General features: G+C 31.4%; 1 protein-coding gene across 3 annotated transcripts in view; it reads right to left on the reverse strand.

Moving 5' to 3' along the window:
• The window catches only part of LOC130898481 (uncharacterized), a 191,955-nt gene that overhangs the window by 156,909 nt on the left and 22,830 nt on the right, over window positions 1-12,216 (reverse strand). Inside the window, exon 1 of one of the 3 annotated variants that reach the window (XM_057807819.1) lies at window positions 1,115-1,334. The exons of 1 other annotated variant lie outside the window; for it this stretch is intronic. The gene's annotated coding sequence lies outside the window, so the exon portion shown is untranslated. Of the gene's footprint in view, window positions 1-1,114; window positions 1,335-12,216 lie in introns of those variants that run through there. One more of the 3 variants, XM_057807821.1, reaches the window with a different exon arrangement.

Raw genomic sequence — 12,216 nt, forward strand, 5'->3', positions numbered from 1 at the left:
ATACTGAAAATACAACTAGATTCCGTAATTTATTTAGAACAATAAAAATTCTCGTCTCTATTGATTTGATTTGATTCATTAATCTAAAACTTCAACAGATTAACACCAAGGAGTTTACTGACCGAACACTGGTATCTATGGCCGAACTTGTACATAATTTGAGTTATATTATAACCAGGAGGGTGAAGAGGAATGGTAAAAACTACTTTATACTATTAAGCAATAATTGAAACAATACACCACTTCTGAACAAAAAATCATATCCTATAAAGGACAATTCCAGCAATATCCAATGATAGAGACAACAAATAACATTCTTTTTCAATGAAAACACTTAATCAAACTTTTCTAGAAGATGTCACAAAAAACTCTAGAATATTTATCGAGATAAGAATAAGGTGTTAGCTATTACAAACAGTAACACTAAAACAGAAACCTACAAAAACTACAAGATATAACTGTATTCACAAACGGAAAAGTATCACACAATATACCGGAAAAATGCTTGTCAATAAAAAAGGTGGAAAGGCATATTGAATTATGCAAACATATAAAAAGATCCCTGCTGGCGTAATAGTTATAGCATTAATAGTAACATCACACACATTATATATTCGAATGAGTATTGAAAAAAGAATAAGAAAATTTATTAACTAATGAAAACTGCAAAGAAAAGATGAAAATTTCATGCTACAATTCTGTAGTCTGAATTTGCCGTCTTAAATTAAACTAGGAAGAAACCTGCTGTATAAGTGATAGAGGAAAACCCTACGATAATAAAAATCGTCTTCATTGCCTGAAAATGGAATTAGAAATACTAAAAATTATAATATTGAAAATATGGGAGTGTATCTTTACTATACATAAAAAAAACATTACTCCATTCAACCTAGTGACAATACTTAAAATTAACAATAAAAAATTTCGTAAACGCGTTCTCCGATGATTAACCTACTAACTGGCTGCATACTTTCTTTGATATACTTTTCGAAGTGTATCCTTTGAGCTAGTTTATTATATATTCGGAAAATATTCCCAATAAATTACATTTCTGTTGATTATTATTTCCATTAAGTTATAAACGAAATTAAAAAAAAAAATACTCATTTCGTACGTTTTCTCTGGTTCAAAAGAGAATTCCAAAGATATTTTCACAATCACTTGCACTTTTCAACGTCCTGCGGCGCACTTTAACATTTTTTTTGTAGCATACTTTCGAACAACCTCGGGTACGTATATCTCGGTATCTTGATATCTCCTTCGCGAGTTGTCTAAATCTAGAAGAAGAGAAGTATACATGAAACCACTTTCCTATAATATCAACTCTCACTACCGCAAAATCACGTTCTTTTTTCCCCACTCCCCTACACACCCGTCACCGCTGCTTTTTATGAATTATCTCTTATGCGTTTATTTACGAAAGCGAGTTTTGCGCGATGTCTCTATCTAGATGATGCTTCTTTTTGCATAGGATGCAATTAGGTTATTATCAATTTTTTTCTATAGAAGAAACTGGAATGGGAAAAATATTCTGTTTGAAAAAGACAGAAACGTCTAAAGATCAATTCATTCCAATGGTTTATTCTTTATCGAATCTGGTATATGAAACTAATTTCATAATTTTACATTTTTATCTAATTTAGGTGTTCGTTGGTGATAACCCGGATCCAGATTCATAATTTTGTGTGTGACGAAAATATTTGTAGCGCAAATTGTTGTATGAAACCCAATTTATAATTTTCGTGACAAATATGTGCGTTGTGTTGGTGTTTTGATTGTTATCTGTTCTCATGCGTAGTTATTACACAAAATTTATATTTAAATTTCAATTTGATGACATGAATTAGTAATTAATCAATATTAGTCATTTCCTATATGTACTGTCTCTCAGAATAGGTGAAACGACTCTTCTAAACGATAAAAATCTCATTTCAAAAACCTCTTAGGTCACATTTATTGCCAAAATGCGTTTTTTGTGCTGAAAATGTATTCTTAGATGGAGATAGTTATTTTGGGTAAAAACCACTAAGTCAATAAATTCCTTCCTCTTTCAATAATACTGCGTGAAAGACGTTCTTTGCATAAACAACATTAGTCGGTGACTTATGAAGTTTTTGCATGCACTACTAGATGGCAGGAGAAGTTTATGACTGAGCTGGACTTTTTTATATTTGCTTTGTTTTGTAAACCATCGCCATTAATCTCATATTCGAAGTTCACTTGTCTTTTAATAAATTATTTTTTGCGGAAAGTAATTTTAACTTGAAAAATGTCTGAATCCTGTAAAGTATAAAAAATTCTATAGTTAAAGGATAGGCATATACTAATTATCGAAGAATTCAAATAGCTCCGAGATCTATCGGTGAAAATTGCAGGCAAGTTTACCATAAACCTTTATTTAGTTCAAGTTTTCAATATTTTGCGAATTTCGACCAAGATTATATTACTTTGGCATTTCAAACACTTAATGATAAGTTAACCATAAAACAGTGGCGTCCTCGGAAAGAAAATGGTACACAGAGGCAAAATGATATTCATTTCTATGTTTCAAAACAAACTGATAAAGTTATTACAATTTATAAACCAAAAGCTTGTAAACATTAAAAAAAACTAACATATAAAAATAATTAACAAATTTATAGGTAATAGTGAAAAGAAATAATTAGTATTTGAGTCGTATATAAGTCCATAGTAAAAATTAAATGAGTACACAGCATGTCTGGAATTAAATATTATTTTTAGAATAGTCGTTTACGTAGTAGAAGTAGAAGGCACTTTCCAGTAAATATGCCCTCAAATTATTGCGAAATGCGGGAAAAGATTGAATGGATTTGATTTCAAGTGGCAAGTGATTGTGCATTTTTTTGCATTGTAAAATATTGAACTCTTTACTAACTCTGAACGTGGAGTAGGCAGGTGAAGGTCGTACTCCGCGTACCTAAGTGCATAGCCGTGCAACGATCTTTCTAAAATTGGAGAAAAGTGGTTACGAATTAGGCAAACGGCAAAAATATTCATTAGAGAATCAAGGAAATCAGTTGGGATTTTCCTAGATTCACCGGACTAAATATTTTCACGAAAATGAATAAAATGAGTGTCAATTGTAATTTACAACATAAATATTTATTGATGTGGGCTGTGCTTTGAGTTCGTTATAGGAGAAACCAACCTGATGAGAGTCAGCACTCAGTTCTGAAAAGATAACAGCATTATAAAACCGTTACCTTCATTATCTCGAGCCTAATTCAAAAGTACGGAGATAGGGAAACCGAAGCTCTCAAAAACTTCAGAAATGTTACTTTTAGAAAACAGCAGGTACACGAGAAAACAAAACGGACCCCAAAGTTTTCGAATTTAAAATTCCACGCCGCGGAAAGTTAACCAAAAAGTGAAATCGGGTTTATTCGAGTAGTTTATTCAGCTTGCGGGATTTAAATTTTTAGAGTAGATACGGTCTAAGTTGTAGCTCTCTACTGAATAATTACATAACTTAGAATAATTGAGCTGTTTTAGCCACTGAATAACTTCGGGAATTTGTTTTCTTTTGCTATTAACGTGTTTGTGGAAACTGTTCGTTTAGTTATTCATGGAAGGCTAGCATATTATGTTTATTAAACCGTAGTGGATGTACAGGGGAAAATGAACAATGAACGTGTATTTAAAAATGTCATAGTAGTTTCATCTATCAGAAGAAGCATAGTAATATTTGAGCAGATCAAATTTATTATCAACTTATGCATCATATTCATGTAAGTCTGGGGGTATTTTCTGAATTCAAAATTACGCAATGTACAATTTACTCCAATTAAATGAGGATTCTACAATTTTCTGATCACTCTGCGTCTAATTTTCTACACGAAGCTCGTCACTGCTCAAGCTCGCTTAGAAAGATTTTATCGCGAACCCACGTTACATGTGTGATCGCTTTATGGACAAAAACAGGAATTATATATGCTGAATTTGCAAAGAGGCTATAGACAGAAGTGGCTCGTACTAAAAAAGCTTAGATGTTCTACGATGTTTAAAAAAAAATGTCCTTGTAGAAGTTTATTTGTAATATTTCCACTGATAGATTAAACGGTTACCACAGAAGAAAAATATTAATCACCGCTATACTTCATTTTACTTCACTTTTATTGTTTTTTTATATAATTGATAATTTCAACTATGTCAAAAAAGGCCTTCCAATCATGTATTCAAAGTTTTGCTTATATTTTTAAAGTGAGATAGAAGCATTAGTATACTCCACATTTTGTACGCTAGTTAAATACAAAATTGTGAAAATTTAACCACATAAATGAAATTAAAAAAAATTGATTGCGTTCATTTTATTTCACATTTCATGTATACGTTTGTCAATAAAAATTCATGACCAGTTATGCAATATTAATAAAATGAACTCATTCCAATCAATGGCATATTAAATCACTAATCTAGTTTAAATATATTTCATATGAATAAAAGGAAAATGGATTTTAATTTGGAACTTTTTTATTTGTTTATAAATATATATGATATAATATATTGAAATAAAATTTTGTTTGAACTAATGCTACTGCTAAATTCAAACTTTTATTAAGGCCGCTTGACATGATGCAATACAACGTGCAATGCAATGCAAGATGCAATATTTCTTTGATTTATTTGATTATTTCATGCAAGGTCTTGACATTATCGGTTTTGTGCCATTTTTGTTGCTTGCAAGCTGCAATCTGGTTACTTTCGGCTTAACAGCTGACTTTCGTAAGACTTTAGATAAAATTTGAGGTTAGGAATTTGTTCATTTTTACTGTTTACAGAGACTTGCATGAAATTTCTTGCACGTTGTATACTATTATGTCAAGCCGCCTTTATGAAACTAAATTATGAAATATCATGAACAGGATATGTGACAATATGAAGACAAAATGGAGAGGTTTTACTCCAACTAACATTTTAGAGACATCGAGAAACAAAAAAAATCATATAATTCAACGGAACACAATAGATTATATCCGGTTTCCGGCATAAGAGACACGATATCCTGAATTGATTAAAAAGGATATTATGAAACATATTGTACAAAGTTGATAAGTTTATGATGATTCAACACACAACAGTAATTTATTCTATTTAATTAAGAAAAATATTAGGATTATTCAGGGTGATATGACAAGTCGCTTAAGGTGAACAGTTAAAAAAATCCAACTATTACCAATAAATGCCATGAGGCAGTAGTTTCCAGTTTTTTGTAACTGCGAGTCCCTTTAATAAAAATTGTTGTGCCCTCTTAATTTTTCTAACAATCTAATTTCATGAATACTCAACTAATATTATAATATATTTAATGGGCTACAAAGTAGTATACAATATACGTAAAAATCATTATTATAAGAAATGTAATTTTAAATCTAATGAAAACAAATCTCATAAAAAGACGGTTGAGAATACCCGGGATGTTCCGAGTGCTTCTATTTCATTTCCTCGCCCCCCTGGCACTCGGCTGCAAACTCGAAAACGAGATGTTTTCGTTCCAGCAAGAGTATCGATGGATGTTTTAGCATTTGTACCTGAAAAATTTTCGGCGCAGTGGATTATGGATTATGTATACCTATTATGCTGATTAATTTTTGGGGTTGTATTCCAAAATGATACTACATGCCCCACTTGCAACAGTCTTTCCCCTAAGTTATCAGTGCAGCAGTGCACACTTACCGTTTATGAGAGTAGTATAGTTTGAGTGCCCGAAATAAAATAAAAAAACAAGTATTTCCCTACTTCTCTTGTAGTTTGATGTTTTGTTGTTAGGATAACCTCAGCATCGTCAAAGTTATTTTACTTTGTTAGGGCTTTTGTCTGTATGGCTATCTTATCCTCAAGTTATGGTATATATGGCCATACTATTTTGTTTTATGTTTTCAGATGCCAAAATAAATACGAATATTAAACCGTGGTAACTGGACACAAGAACAGCTATGCTATCAAATGCAGTAAATGCCATTAAAAACGAGAATATGTCAGTCTATAGGGTTGCAATAAATTTTAACATTCCAAGAAAAGCTTTGGAACGGAGTTTAAAGAAAATTAATCCTAGTAAGGAAGACTATGTCGTCATATACAGATTTTCCTTAACCAGTAACGATCTGCGTACATTCGTACGTAAATTAGCACAGTAGTTAAATTAAAAACATAAATTCAATACCGAAAAGCAGAAAGCTGGATATGATTTTGTAAGATTTTACACTTCGTAAATCGGAGGGAATATCTATTGCTCGTATGGATAGAAATGATGTAGAATTATATTTCAACCATTTGGAAACCGTTTTGAAAGATAACAAATTGTTTATTAATCCTTATAACATCTTTAATTTGGATGAAACTGGTCTCCAACTGAATAATCGTTCTGGAGAAGCTCTAGGATAGAAAGGAAGTGAATAACACAATAACGTCGATTGAAAAGGGAGAAACTTTGATGTTGATAACCTGCTGCAGTGCCGAATGAATTTTTTCACCTCCCGCTTGCATCATGAAGGACATAAATAAAAAAGCAGAGTTGAAGATGGCTAACCTCCAGGCTCTGCCTTCTCTATGTCAATTGGTCTACATAACTGCGGATATCTTCACAGCTTGGCTTAAAGGCCATTTTTGTATGTCAAGTCATACTAACTATTATCTACAGCCCTTAGACAGAGCTTTATCAAGTCCTTAGAATCACATTTTTATGAACAATGTTGTAATTGACTCTATAATCATCCAGGTCGAGGGATTACCCGATCAAAATTTGGCACTCTTTTGTCAGAATCTTGGGAAAAATCTACTTCTTAAAGGAATGCTTCTTGGGGTTCAACTCTACTGGAATATAAGATTATTTGGACAGGATTTACAAGTTCTAGTTGCTTTAATATTTATTCTGAATATTAATTAATATAAAGTTGTTTAAATAAATGGGCTTTTAACCTCTATCCCTTTTATCAAATTTGATACATAAATTCAAAAGCAACTCCAGACTATTTTTCTAATTTCTCATATATAACATTGTTGGAAACTTATCTTGGATTATTAGACTTTCCTTTGATAAAAAAAGTTATAAACTTACAAAGATAAACAGCAAATCAAAGTATTCATAGTATGAACATGAATTTTTCAAATCAACTATGAAATTTCAAAGCTAGACCTCGCCTCCCAGAATGGTTCGAACACTTTCTAGTCACCATAAGTCAATGGCTAAGTCAATGTCCTTAATGCCTTTATTTAAGGTACCTAATTTGGTCTCTTTAAGCTGAAGGCTTACAGAGAAATTTTTTTTTCGAAATTTGGGCTCTACTTTAAAACCCTACACATCATCAGGGATTCAGCTTTGAATAGAGGTAAATGGCTCCAATCGTCATATTTTGGGCTCCTTCTCTTTGTGTCTATTCTTATGCGGGACCCTGTATTATCAATTATCGAAAATTCTTGTCAAATAAGAACAATAGAAAAATAGTTTTACAAAATGGTTCAATTGCATAGGAACCGGAAAGTTATCAATGATAAAAAAGACAGAACCGATTTGAAATCAAACTTTTGGTTATATTTTATAATAGATAATATGATAATATGAAACCACGAGTAATTTAATTGATGGATGATATTTTTGGAAGTAACTAGTAACGAGAAATTACATTCTGTGTATAAAACAGATTTTTATTTTGATATTCATGATGTAGATCATCTATTCATTAGTATAATTAAGCAAGTTGACAATGCCAAATCATATTTCGATATAAACCGAAATTTTTAAATTTCTGTGAACAGGAAACATCGAAATATTTCGTCAATTTAATTTTCTTGTATTTAAGGAAGTAGCTAGCACTAGGTTGTTCGAATTTTATTAGAAAACTACTACTTTCTCACATAAATATAATTAGAGAGCAACACCAGTTGGCAGGAAGGAGCAAAATGTATCGCGCGGATATTCTAATTCCGTTTCTGCAAACTTTGATTAGCAGATGACGCTGAAGGAAACATATTGTCTCGTTGTTACTACAAAATATACGTTACAGTACTTTCTTCTAATTTAATTTATGTATTCATCGAATATTAATTTGTTAATTATCAAATAATGTTCAATAAATAGTTTTTGAATTGTTTCTATTTTATGAACAGACTTTACATAAACACAAAGTTGATCAAAAAGTTTGTATCCTTAAGATCCTTCATTATATAAAGATCAATTAGATCAAATCACGCAATATTCTGAATCATCTCATAATTTTTCCATCAAATCATGTACAGTCATCGAAAGGAGTTTTTAAAATTTCAACTCAAAAGGATGATAAAGCCAGTAAAAATTTTATTCTGAAATTATATCTAAGAGATGAAAAATCATCTGGTGAAGGTCGAAATTCCTTTATGTCAAGAAAAGTACACAACAAATTGACGTACAAGTTAGTTCTGTGAGAATAGTCCAGCCTGAAAATGACCATTTCACATTTGTTCTCTTTCTGGTAGCTAATTTACTTGATATGTGACCTGACCGTCTATTTTAGATCGTGGAATTGCTCTTACCTTGAACTCAAACCTTTCTAGTATGTGACCATCGATAACGATTTGAATAGGAATTGAGGAAGCTACTAAGCCAGTCGATAAGTGATGACAAACCGTACGATCTTAATTTATTTAGAAAAGCCTTCAAAATGTCGAGTGCGATTGCTCGGGACTCCCCATATTTCTCTATAACTTCATTCCATACGTTGATGACACTGGCCAGGAGACCCCCGATTGAACTTGAACATTGAACTTCTGTCTTTATGGTGTATACTATTTTTCTTTATAGTCGGTTGAAAGTAAATGGTGCGCAATTCAGAATTCTAATGTGCATCTTTTTGGCTTGAAATAGAAGCAAAAGGAGCATTCTAAAGGGATAACATATAAGCTAAAAGCCATTTTCAAAGTTCATGAAACGCTATCATTCGTACTGTCTGGTTGGTTGCGGCGAAATGAAGAAGCTGATCGAGAAAATTTCCGGCTACGCGCCTCCGAACTCGACCTGCATTGAAACTTTTTTCGGGAGCTATCCAAGATAAATCGATAATTTTTCTAATAATTCCATAATATTCGACAAGAGGAGTCGATTTTAATCTAAAATTGTAAAGCTTCACATTCCGCCTCGTCAAACAGAAATCGAGGATATTGCATCGTATACTGTATCAAGAAAAATCTGGAAGTAAACAATTCTCACAACTCTATTCAGCGGGAAATAAGAATTTTCCATAATTTAGACCACAGAATATAACACCGCAGATGCTTCAGATCATTTTTGAGTCAATAGATGGAAAAAAGTAGAACAGTAACTGCCTTTTTGTTTATTCGTTTGCCTGTTCACTTTCTAGAATTATTCGTGAGCTTCCTTTCTAGTCTAAAAACGTGATTTAGCAGCAAGAAGTCAGTATATAATTGAATGTCACAGTGAACGAAATAGTGAATAGTAACCGGTAAATCAAAATAAGTTATATAAGTGGTGACTAGTTAATTATCATAAATAGTGCGTAGTTATTATAAATAGTGTCGTCTAGTGTAAGTGTGTGAATAAATTGAGTGAGAGACGGTGTGTATAAATTCACCCCATCGTTAGAAATAGTTTAAATAAATAAGAAAAACTTAACAATCAACAGTAACCGTGATCTTAATGCCAAAATCATGCAGGAAATGATACAAAATGTGAAATATTTTTTGGACGTACTGTATATTCCTATCTTATCATATTTTGAAATTGAATTGGTCGAAATTATATAACTTGATTAACCGTTTACATATGTTTGGTTTTATTCCTTTTCAAAACCAAAATCAATTTATAATTTATTACGTACTTAAAAAGCAATTGTTGAAGATTGTACTGACAAAAAATGTTATCTAACACTTTATTATTTCTTGCTCAACTGCCATGACACAAATAGTTATGATTTATAGTTAAGAAATTCGTCTGGAAAAAAATGTATATTCAGGTTATTGTAGTATATGTGTCCAAATGAGATCAGCACAAGACTTTAACTTTATAAAACTCGTCGATCTTAATTTAAATGAAGAGAAATTTGTGAAATTTCTAACGAGAATGCTTGAAGCTAAATATTCACAACAACCAATTTGGTTAACTTCCTCTCAATTTCCTTCCACATATTATATTTTGAAACAAAAGAGACTTGACTGACGAAATATGCGGTTATTTTGAAATTTGGATACACAAACCTTGTCAAAAACAAATTCTACTATGAATACAAGTATTTTTGTATCAAAATGAAACGAACTGAAAAATTATACTGTTTTCATTGTTACCAGTGGAAATTTCTGTAATTTCTAAGAAAAACTGGAGTTATATTCTCATTATTTTGAACTACAAATAGCTTTGTAACATAACTTGAAAACAAAAAGGGAGGCAAAAGTCTTTTTGTAGCGCTTTGTAGTCGATAGTTTTCGTAACACTCTAATGGATTCCGTTGTTAAAAGTTATGTTAATTTGAATCACAAATTTATTCTAGGCATAGTACGGTCTGTTAGAATATAGAATTTAATTTGATGATAAATAGATAGGTACGGAGTATGATTAGAACATCAGAACTTTACTATAAATTATAAAGAATAAACAGAGTTTCCGGTGAAAATTTACATCTTTATAAATATGAAAATAAAACATATTTATCCTATAATGTTTCTGAAATAAACGAGTCAATAAAATCTAGAAAATGATCGTTAAATGCGCTTTTTATTCGGACAGCAAAAACCGCACCCAACACGCGGATAGCTTCGTATATTCAAGTAATTTTATTTATAGCAAATACGTTTTTTTGGCATACTAATATCTTCTATCTCTTTAATCTTAATCCGGCGTTAGTCCAGTACCATTTGGTGAACTTTTCGGTTATAACTCTGGTTATCGCAGTTTTAGGTCATCCCGAAAGCTCATGGTCAGACAGGCTGATAAACAGCCACGTTTGAATCCAACTTACCAAAATTATATGATCGTGAATGATAGTAAAGAGTCTATTTATGAAGTTAATAACTTCTCTACCATTTACATAGGCGACTTGACTGCTTGATACTCAATTTTTTCAATTTCCAAAATCTGTACTACGATTCACTCATAACATAATCAAACAAACAATTAATTCTGTGCCTTGTCAAAGAACCCCTTTTCCATCATCCATCTTCAGTCATAACTTCAATGTGATCGTTGCACCCTGAACGATCTTATAGTCTAACAAACAAAATATGAAATTAGTCTGCTCCTTTATCAAAAGTTCAAAAACTTACAAAGAAAATATCACAACAATTCCTGTATGCTATAAACCACAAGATATGATTGCAATATTTTTGATTTATTGATATTTTCATTTTTCTAGGAAAAAAGTTATGATCTAATTAGAAAAAAAGGGTATTTTTCTTTTCATTGTTGGGAAAAAGATAAGGTTTATATTTATATTCGCAGAAGCAATGCGATGAAGATTTAACTTCAAATTTGTACAAGCAATAAATTTATAAAAATATATAGAATTGAAATTCTAGATGTAGTTGAATAAATATATAATTAACTACATGAATAGATTAATTAAAAAACTGTGCGCATCTCAATAATTTCCGGTTTATTCATAGAGTATGTCTTCATAGTTTAGATTACCATAGATGTTGCAAAATGACAAAATGCAAAAGACAAAATAACAAAATGATTTCCAGCTCACTGAATATTTATCTCTCATGTCCGTTCAAAATATTTCTTGAAGAAAATTGTCAAGAATAAGTATTTTCTTCCCATGCTGAATAAAAGTTTTCAATCCTATTATTTGTAAATCATTTCAAACAAATTTCGTTCTGAAAAATATTAGCCGATATGAAAATCTCAAAGGTAGTAGGGAAAACCGATGAAATCAAGAGTTGTTATGGTCCGTCCCTGAAAAAACACGTAACTGAGGGGAGAATATTAGATATGTTGCTGAAATATAAGCATCCATAATGGAGAGCTATTGCTTCCGAGTATGTCTGTGGAATAAAAATGAAAGTTTCAGAATGGCAAACGTTCAACATTCTCCTATATTCCGATCAAATTAAACGTGCCAGATGTTCATCCAATACTTTTACATAAATTTGTTATGAAGGAAGGGTTTTGTGGATGTGATTTTTCTTTTTTTACTGAAATTATTCATTCTCTGTGAATACAGGGTGGTCATGAAGTAATATAATTTCTCACAAAATGTGTTAAGAATGAAT

This window comes from Diorhabda carinulata, chromosome 10 (assembly GCF_026250575.1).
Source record: "Diorhabda carinulata isolate Delta chromosome 10, icDioCari1.1, whole genome shotgun sequence".
Taxonomy (NCBI): domain Eukaryota; kingdom Metazoa; phylum Arthropoda; class Insecta; order Coleoptera; family Chrysomelidae; genus Diorhabda; species Diorhabda carinulata.